This window comes from Coffea eugenioides, chromosome 9, assembly GCF_003713205.1.
Source record: "Coffea eugenioides isolate CCC68of chromosome 9, Ceug_1.0, whole genome shotgun sequence".
NCBI classification, from domain to species: domain Eukaryota; kingdom Viridiplantae; phylum Streptophyta; class Magnoliopsida; order Gentianales; family Rubiaceae; genus Coffea; species Coffea eugenioides.
The window spans coordinates 1862776-1872920 of record NC_040043.1 but is presented as its reverse complement, the minus strand read 5'-3'; positions in this window follow the sequence as shown (position 1 = coordinate 1872920).

Below are 10145 nucleotides of genomic sequence, written 5' to 3'. Positions count from 1 at the left end.
AATATCTTTTTTTTTTTTGGTCCAAAACAAGAACAAGCCAAGATGAAAATTCCATCACTATGTCAGCACAGACAATTCATAGCCATGCACAGTACCTTTTTTTTTTTTTTTTTTTGGTCTCGGAACTAACTTCCACCTGGTGCCTATCAGAAAAAATTGCTTGCATAAAGTACTACATTTTTTACATTTCAGATCCAATGGTAAATCCAAGAGGTGATTTAAAGATAGCAAGGGGCTAAGACAGTCTATTAAAGGTTCATGAAAAGTAATACAAAGAAAATGAAGGAAGCAGTTTAGACAAAGGTTTTACTAATAACTTTTTATTCGAATTTTGATATTGTTGATCAAATTAAGCTAGGATGAATCTTATTACTTCTAAGTCAGACATGCTCATACTACCTATTTGCAGTGAATCTAGATTCCAGATTTCCAGCAAGTACCTCATTTCCTGAGGAGAAGTTTTAGGTGTTCCTTTAGGAATGGTAGAAAAGCGTTGTAGAATAATCTAGCAAGTTTTTGTATCAGTGTCCTTATCTATAGATTAGCTTTTAATAGTTTTAATGCTGTATGACTCATGTGCTCTTTCAATAACTTGCAAAAGGGATTAATAAAAAAAAAAGGGGAAGAAGGAAAAAAAAAGAAAAAAAAAAGAGAGAATAAATAATAGGAAAGCTTGCCGGTTTATGGACTTAATATGGAGACTTGTGTGAATATTTGGACCATTAACTGATAAATGCTGTGTGCCATTCCTTTTTCTTAGATTAGCTAATTTGGAAGTTGAAGGAGTTTGTGGTTAAAAGGCTAACTGGGGGGATTCTTCTTGGATCTTAATTACTAGTGCCCGATATATGGTTCTTTCTTGAATATCTTGGCAATTTGGTAGATTGGGCAATGGCCATTATCAAATTTTGGTGTTCGTTTACTATTCTTATGCTTGAGGACAAGCATGGTTTAGGTGTGGGGGGAATTGATAGGTAGCAATTCTATTACTTATTTTATTATTAATTTCCCCTATTATCTGATCGGATGTGGATTAATTAGTAGATTCTACTCACTTTTCGTAAATTGCATTTATTTCAGGGAGTAGAACGAAAATATAATAGCAGGTACCAATTTGACAGAAAAGGGGTGCAGATGATAGAGCTTGTCCAAAGGGTATTTTTGGAAAGGAAGATATCACGCCCATTTTGGTAAATTCCGCGGGGGAAGGACACCTGGGAGGGCTTGGTTCTGCTGAGGTGCGCCGCAATTAAAAGAGAAAAGGAAGGAAGTTTAGGAAATAGAAAGTTTTCTTTGGGAGTTTTTCTCGGCTGTAGCTTAGCAGAAATTCTTGACTCTTTTCTTGTACTTTACTTTTTGGCTGAAAGACATGTTCGAAGGGGAGGAGGCATTTTTGTTAGCCTGGAGCTATGACTTTTCCTTTCTTCTTTTCTTTTGAATCCTGCGCATGGCAGGAGCACTGGAGAATTGCTTCCTTTGAATTCTCTTCTTTAGCTTGAGACGAAGTGAAAACTATGAACTTTTGTAGCTTTTCTGTTCATTCGATATATTGAGACAAATTGGATTTTGCCGAATTTCAACGGACATGGCCGCTGGTTTCTTTTCAATTTCTTGTGAATTTAGTTCATCAATTATGAGCTAATTCTCCAATCCTAGTCAAGGAGCAACGAAGGCTCTGGTTCGCCTAAAAATTGTGAGATCGTTTTAATTCAATCTTTTCTTTTTATTTATTGGTATCCGCATATTTCCTGATTGCTATGTTTATGGTTATTTAATTAATTGATTGTCTTGGATCCAGATAATTAGTTGATTGGGTAATCTATTGTCAATTAGGGCATTAAATCCGTAATTGTTTAATTGTCCTAAAATAGTGACAACTGGCACGATTAGGTTTGTGTCAGGGGGATACGCGGACTAATCTGAAATAACCCTGATAGTGCGTTATTTGGTTAGAATAGGGCTCCTCTAATACGTAAGGCAATTGGGGAATTAAATCTTATGGGCGTACCTAGGATTATTTCTCAATTAGAGCAGTGATTAACGGGCGTACCTTGATCACCGACACAGTAAGGAGGGGTTGACTGCCATCGCTTGTTTGGTAGTTATAACTTATTTATTGATAAATAATTGGAATTGGCTTTGCATCGATGATCAATTAGGTAAACCATTGCTGAAGTTATTTCTTGGCTAGATCCTTAATTATCACTCATTTGATTTTAGTAATTGGTTATTTAATTTTTAGTAGTTTCTTAGATTTTAGTTGAATTGCTTAAATTGTCACCCCTGAGATAAAAACACCCCCCTTGTCACTGTGAATTTGAAAAGAAATAATTACTCCCAGTCCCTGTGGATTCGACCCTGCTTACCACTATCTACAGAAATCACTTTTAGTTTGAGCAGGTTTTATTATTGCACAGGCTTCGACAACCTGTCAATGTTCTGTCTTTTATCTTTACACGTGAATAAAATAATACTAGTGCTATTAGCATACTCTATGGGGATGTGTTTAAAAAAATAGACATGTTATTATTGTAAGTTTTTTTTTATTTTTAATGTAATATTTATTATATTAAATGTCAAAATAGAGGATACAAGTATTCACTGTTTCATCATCATTGGCATAAATTGATGGTGAAAGGTATATAAGTTAGTCTTGGTATCTCCCAACATTAGTAATCACTATCAGTATAAGTAATGGTACTAATTACTACTAGAATACTAGTAATATCAGTGGTTACTAGTAATTAAGAGTATATTACTAATTACTAATAATAATAGTAATAAGCACCAAACTAATGTGGATTATGAGTTGAAGTTGTACCAACACTATTAACCAGTAGGAATTTTAGCAAATGTTGAGGCATCATTTTCTAGCAATTTATGCACAGTTGAGATGAAGCTACTACAACACAAAATTTCTGTCCAATGTCACCGTTCAGAATATATAACAAATAATGCGGTTTCTTGCATGACCAAGTCTTAGCATTTGAAGTCACTCACCAGAGTGGAAGCATGGAATTAATCTTAGATGGCTGTTACCCACTAGGAATTTTCCAGTCTTCCACTCACACAAACAATGATTGAATGACGACTTTGTCGATGAAGAGGTTCGTGGTACATCCACTTTGTTGGAATTTTCTGTACTCTGCAAGCTTTTTCAACTTAGAGATCGATGTCCACGAAGGCCATCTAACTTCCAATTGTCAAAACTCATCATTTAGATTTAAGCTCGAACTTTGGAAATTTTAGTTTTAAGTGGTTCTTATATCCTAGTTGATCCAACTGAGATCCCACCCGAGGCTAAAAAAGAAAGATGCCTTCAATTGCAATGAATCTATCTGCAAAATGCAATTTCATGAAACCTTTTCGCTCACTAGTTAAAACTTTTTATCCTGTTTCTAAGGTTAGTTTCTCTCTGTTTTTTTTTCTCTTAATTGGACACCGACTAATTTTTCTTGATCACTCTTGAACTATTGTAGTCTTTTTGCCAGTGTTTTTGCAAAACTAATACGGCTACTTAATTTTTTAGGCAAGCTCTCTACTTAATTATTTAGGTCAAGAAAGCATGGCTTGAATTGCGATGGATCTGCCAACTATTTCAGATGCATTAGATGATCTCTTACTTACACTTCGTCCTCCTAAACCACCCAATCCATCGGTCCTCTTGGAGACTTGCTCGTTAAATAACTGATAAAGAAAACAAAGCATACTTATTCTGATTGCATTACACAAATAAAAAAATCTGTAGCATTAGTCTAAAAGTTAGTAGAATATTCTACACTGATATTCCAAAAATTTTTAACCATATATATATATATATATATATATATATATATGATTTTGGACCACTCTACTCATTGTCAATTGATTTTGACAATTCCTCATCACTCCACTCCACTCATGGAAGCCCAAATTCCTCATCATGGTATCAGAGCTGAGCTTCGGATTTGTTTGCTACCCTATTTATAGTTTTATCCATGACTTGGAACCTATTTGGCACTTGAGTTTTTTGCCAAGTTTTTAAAAACTTTAACTATAGTAACCTAAAAAATTTTTCAAAATTTTTAAACTATACACTTCAAAATATTTAAAAAAAACACTTTAAAATTTTTTTAAAAAACTTATACAGTAAGCTACAGTAAATCTTTAGACAAACACTCAAAAAATTCACTTGCCAAATGGAGCCTTGGTTCTTTCTCTATTAGTGTAAGCCCCGTTGTGGGTTCTTTTTCTACTAGTTTATACCTATTTGCCAAGTCACATCTCATTGCCAATTAGTTTTGAAATTGAAATCCAAGTTCTTTATCACTAAACATGAATTAATTTCTTTTTCCCCACTTTTCAAGTTGAAGTTCCTGATGCCGGCCGATTTAGTCTTATAGACCTGTGAAGTGGATGGAAAATGCTGATGCATCTTCAGTCTGAATTTGCTCAAGATGCTTCTTTTTCAAAATGATTGCACTGGTAAACAATTATAACGTTGGTCCAAATGACCACGACCAACGTTATTCCTGATCAACCATCTCTTCCTTGGAAATTCTGATCTAACAAACCGCAATTGACCGATGATGCGCCTTCCTTACGAAGAAGAGGAATTAATTTGCTAAATTGTGGTGTTATCTTGACTTCGTAAACCGCTACAATGACCGCAATTGACCGATGATGCGCCTTCCTTTAGCACCAACGTGCAGGCTGGGGCTGTGTTTTCTCCATGATTTACAAGTTAAAGCCGTGCTTGTTGGTGCATATTATAGAATGATAATTTGTTGGCAAAGACTCTTCTATTACACATTTTCTATTACACTGCATGGTTGATATAAGTTCTGCAATATTCTGTGTATCTTTCCACTAGATTAATATACACCATATTTGGTGCAAGTCTTGACTTACACTAATCAAATAAAAAAAATTAACCAAATATTACAAAATTTGCACGAAACCAAAAATGTACAGCAGACACTTCAGTGGCAAAAGATCTTTTGCCCTCTATAATTCTTTGGGCTTTTATTTGTGACTCGTACTTGGATCGACTCAATTTTCAAAACTCAATGATTTAGATCGTGCCACATTATTTCTTCAAATGGTGTGACACAACTTTGATTATTGAATTTTTAAAAATCGAATCTACTCAAATTTTGATCTTTACTTTTAAGCTATGATTGTAGACCAATTGTGCTCCACTTTGGTCAGTGGCTCAGATTCGCATTCTCATTTATCCTCACCTGGGCTTCGAGGTGACTCTTGGCCCAATAGCTTACACTCCCCAATATACTAATGTCCTGATTCATGATCGCTCTAATACTAACTATAATATTTTCAATCATGAGTTGTCCAATAATTTTTGAGCAAAATGAGAGGTTCAAGACATTAAAATTACTCCCTCCCTTCCACTTTAATAGTCCTATATTCCTTTTTTATCTGTCCCAAATTGTAGTCCACTTTCCAATTGAAAAATGTAGTTGTACTTTAATTTTCCTAAAATACCCTTATTCAATGTAAGTAGTTGTTACTATAAACCTACCCCATTTAATGAGAGTTGATTCTTTTTTTACCATCAATTTAAGTTCACATAAAGTTGTACCATATTTAATGTGAGGATATTTTAGGAAAATAGCAATCTAAATTTACTTTTCCAACAAAGTTAATTACTTTTTCTTAAACTGTGTGAAAAAAGAAACAGGACTATCAAAGTGGGACGGAGGGAGTAAATTACTAGTAATGGGTGATTCTGGGACTTATGTTCGTATTCTTTCCTTTTTTCCGACCCATGTGGGATTTTGGGGTATTACAATGTCACCGTCCAATCTGTAACAGATTAATTGATTTAATTCTTATTGCAGTTTCTTGCATGACAATGTTCCAGTGATCAATATTACTGGTTTTGCAAGAGCTCCCTAGACGCTTTTTCTTCTGCTACAAAGGGCTCAATCTGTAGTAACATATATTAGTCCAAGCAGAAATTCTCCATTACAATCTCTAACATATGTACATCACTTACAAAGTTCCGTATAAATAGTTGTTTAAAGGAGTCATTGAGACCCTGGACATTCTAGCAAATCAGTTTCATGTGAAACGAGTACCTGTTCTGTTCCTGGCACCCCTTCCTAGCCTCTCAACTTTAGCATCGGTTTCCGTTTTTTCCAACGGCACCCTTTCCAACTCAAAGAAGATAGTGCACTCTAACTATTCTTGGTTAGAAGAGGATTACTTGTTACTGGGCTAGCCTTCAAGCCACTCTTCCTTCCTGTCCTAGGAAAGGCAAACACAGCTTGTTTACCTGCATCCCAACTAGAGCCGGAAAGGGTGATTATATTGCCATAAATGAGTTTGTTGACTCCTCATAGGTATTAAATTATAGAAATTGTGATATGTAGACAATTGCTATTCTATGTATAACCAGGAAGATTTGTTGTTATCGTTATCCAAACTTTCAAACTTTGCAAAAATTTAAAAAAAATCAAAATTTATAATATGACAAAATTTTATTAATATTTTATAAGGTTATGTGATAAGTAAAAATATTTTATAGTATTTTAAAAATGTATAAAACACAGAGGATTTTTAAATGCAACATACAATCACGTCTTAAATAGGTATATTATGAGTATTTACTAACTATAATACTAAGTTTTGATCATTAATAAAAATTCTTAGCATTATTTCAAATAAACTTCCTAATGGTAACTTGATCTAAGTTTTTTAAGTAAAATAGTAAATTTGTGCTATTTATCTATAAAAACTTGCTATTTTTGAACTAGACTTACTCTCTAGAAAGTAAGTCTGGGAAATAAAGTAGTAATTCATTCCCAAAAAAGAGTGAGTTTCTTATTTATTTCAATCTAATTTTTGACACACAAACGCTACTAATTTATTACGTTATCTTACTATTTTAAATAAGAAATTTACTACAAATTTTTAGGCATTAGCCTATTTAGGTGGATAGATTCAATGGTAATCAAATAGTTGACTAAAAATGTGATAACGTGCAATATCAGGTAAAAACTACTTCATTACTATAATGATCATCACCGGAGCATTTTCCTGTAATATAATATGTATTACATGGTTAACTAATTATATTGCATTAGTGCCACGAATGTACATCATGAAATGTAGTTTCATCAACACTATAGTTTTGGTCCAGTTTAATTTTTATATTTAATTTCTAGTTGTTAAACTTAATATTTTTATTTAAGAGTATAAAATATTTGGTTTAGAAGTTCCAATAAAAATGGTTAATTTGTTTGTTGCCAGAAAATACTACTTGAAGAAAAATGTGACATGGTCATGGTTCTATTGTATGGTAAAAAAAATAAAAAATTATAGCTTCGACAGGATTTTCATGTTATGGAGTATAATAGTGCATAGATATGGCAAAGTAAGGACATATATTTGGCTATAGGATAGAGCATTTTACAAGTTTGATCAATATGCTAAATCACAAAGTTGGCAAGTGATTATATGTAACAATGGCAAAAAATTGTGCTAAAGACAAACCAATTTCCTAAGGGTCCGTTTGGTTCATGGGATGACACATAATTGGATTAATCATCCTGTATCATCTTATGTTTGGTTGCATTTTATACATGGGATGACACATCCTACCTAAACAAATTAATCCCCTATTCATGGGATAAAATAATCCCATAGGGGATATGGGATTAATAGGTAGGATGATAAAATTTTAGACTAATTTATCATTACAAAAAATATAAATTTATACTCTTATAATTATATAATCCTACTCTCACATGATAATATACTATGAATGGACTAATTGGCCCCTACTATTTAATTTAAATTTTTTTTTGACTAATTTGCCCCTGCTACCAATATAACAACATTTGGACTAATTTATCCTTATGAATGATTCAAATTCAAATTAGCTATTATATAACCATACTCTCACATAATAATATCATAATAAATAGACCAATTAGCCCCTACTAATTCTATTAAAATTTTTGACTAATTTGCCCCTATTCATTATTTTAAAAGTTTTGACTTGCTCCTATTAATTGATTTAAAATTTTTGACTAATTTGCCATAGTAACATAATAACAGAAGGACTATATTGCCCTTGGACTAAATTACCCTTACTAACCTTATTTTCTAAACAAAATTTATATAAATATATAATCTTATTAATTGGACTTTGTGGATGAGGACGTCAATAAGCTCAAACTCGATCCAAAGAAAAATCTTCTATATTAGCCTGAGTTTGGCTCATTGAAAGCTCTTAAATGAGTTAGGTTTTAATCAATTTAATCTTAATTTAATTTAGCCAAAACTTGGCCTATTATTTAATTGAATTTCAAATTTAGTTTCAAAAGCTTGGCCAAAATCGATTTTTAAGGGCCCAAATGGGCTAAATTTGAATGAATGCGAATTTTTATATATCAAAACCTTTGATTTACTTTATAATTATAAAGTTTTAAACTATTCTATTTTAATAAAATTTATAAATATTAAATTATTTATTAGATTATTTTATTAAAAAATATTAAATTATTTATTAATATTTTATAAAATATTAATTTATTTTATTAAAAAGAATCTACAAATTAAGGGATGCTTTGGTCATTAAAATATTAATCCTTCCTCATCCAATCTTCAATCAAACACGGGATAGGATTATTTTCTAACATATCCTATTCAACCGAGAACTAACTAAACACTAGATAATTTGGATTATTTATCCGGGGATAACTAAATCCAGGATTATTAATCTTGGGTTGAATAATCCCATTTCATCCAGTCCGTGAACCAAACAAACCCTAAGAGAATTATATTTTCCATTTTAGAAATTGCTCAACAATATTATACCAAAGACTTCAGCTTTTGCATCTACTTTATTATCATTTTCTTTTATCTATTAATCATCACAAACAGCTCTGTTTGAATTGGCCTATTTTTAAAAAACTAGTTTTTTAAATATAATGTTATAGTAATACACAAATAAAAACAACTCACAAAACATCTCATACATACAATATATCAAAAACAACTCACAAATATACACAAAAGAATTTTAAAAAAATAAAATTTATAATATTTTCCACCTATCACCACCACCCCCTTTCTCCTCCCTCTCATCCATCTTCCTCCTCCCTTCCCCTTCCTTCCCACCTCCAACCCTCCTTTCCCTTCCCCCCCCCCCCCAAAAAAAATCTGGTCGAGACTAGATTGAGAGGAGGAGGGGAGAGTTGGAGGATGGGTGGGAAGGGGAGGGGAGGAGGAAAAGGGATGGGGAAGAGGAAGAAGAAGGAGGAGGAAGAGTGAGAGAGAGGAGAAAAAAGGAGAGAGAGGTTGGTGGCGGTGTTAGGTGGGGGTGGTGGCGGTGGCGGTGGCGGTTGTGAGCGGTAGTATTAATTTTTAAAAAGTATTCTAGAAATATTTTAATTTTAAAAGGTATCCTAAAATATATTTCAAAAATCCCTCCAAAACATTATAAAAGAATCTACAGTAAAAGTTTTTCATATATACTGATACAGTAAAACTAGTGGGAATACCCGTGCTACGCACGGTGCTGACATTATTGAAAAAAATAAAAATAAAATGATGAACAAATACATTTGTCCTATATTTTGGGGCACTTTCACTATAAATAAAATGTAGTAAGTCCTATATTTGTACTTATTCGTTTGATAGTACATGACATTAGGCTTTAGGCTTCCCGTTTAATTAGGAAAAGATAATATAGTAAATTGATTAGAATGGGCATTATGCATGCCAAAAACAAATGTACCGTAAGATGCTTTAGGTCCCATTTTGGGCTTACGATGTTTTTACTAAAGAAGGACAAAGCCAATCTAATATGTTTGGTGAACAGCATTTATTGAATTTATTAGGAGTAGAGTTTTTAGCCAATGAAACATTTATAGAATAAACTCAAGATTAGTGTTTTTAGTGCAATTTTTGTGTTGCAATAAATAAAAATTGAAATTTATAAATGATCAAATATAAAATACTCATATAAGTGTACACCCAACAATATGATAAATAATTAATAAATACTGTGATGAAATTTGTATTAATTAAATACTTTTTAATAAAGTACAGCAACCTTAAACGGTCCTTAGCATGCAAGTAGTTGATAGGTGTTTGGCATACTACCGGGCTTCCGCATGCACACTCTTCCAGCA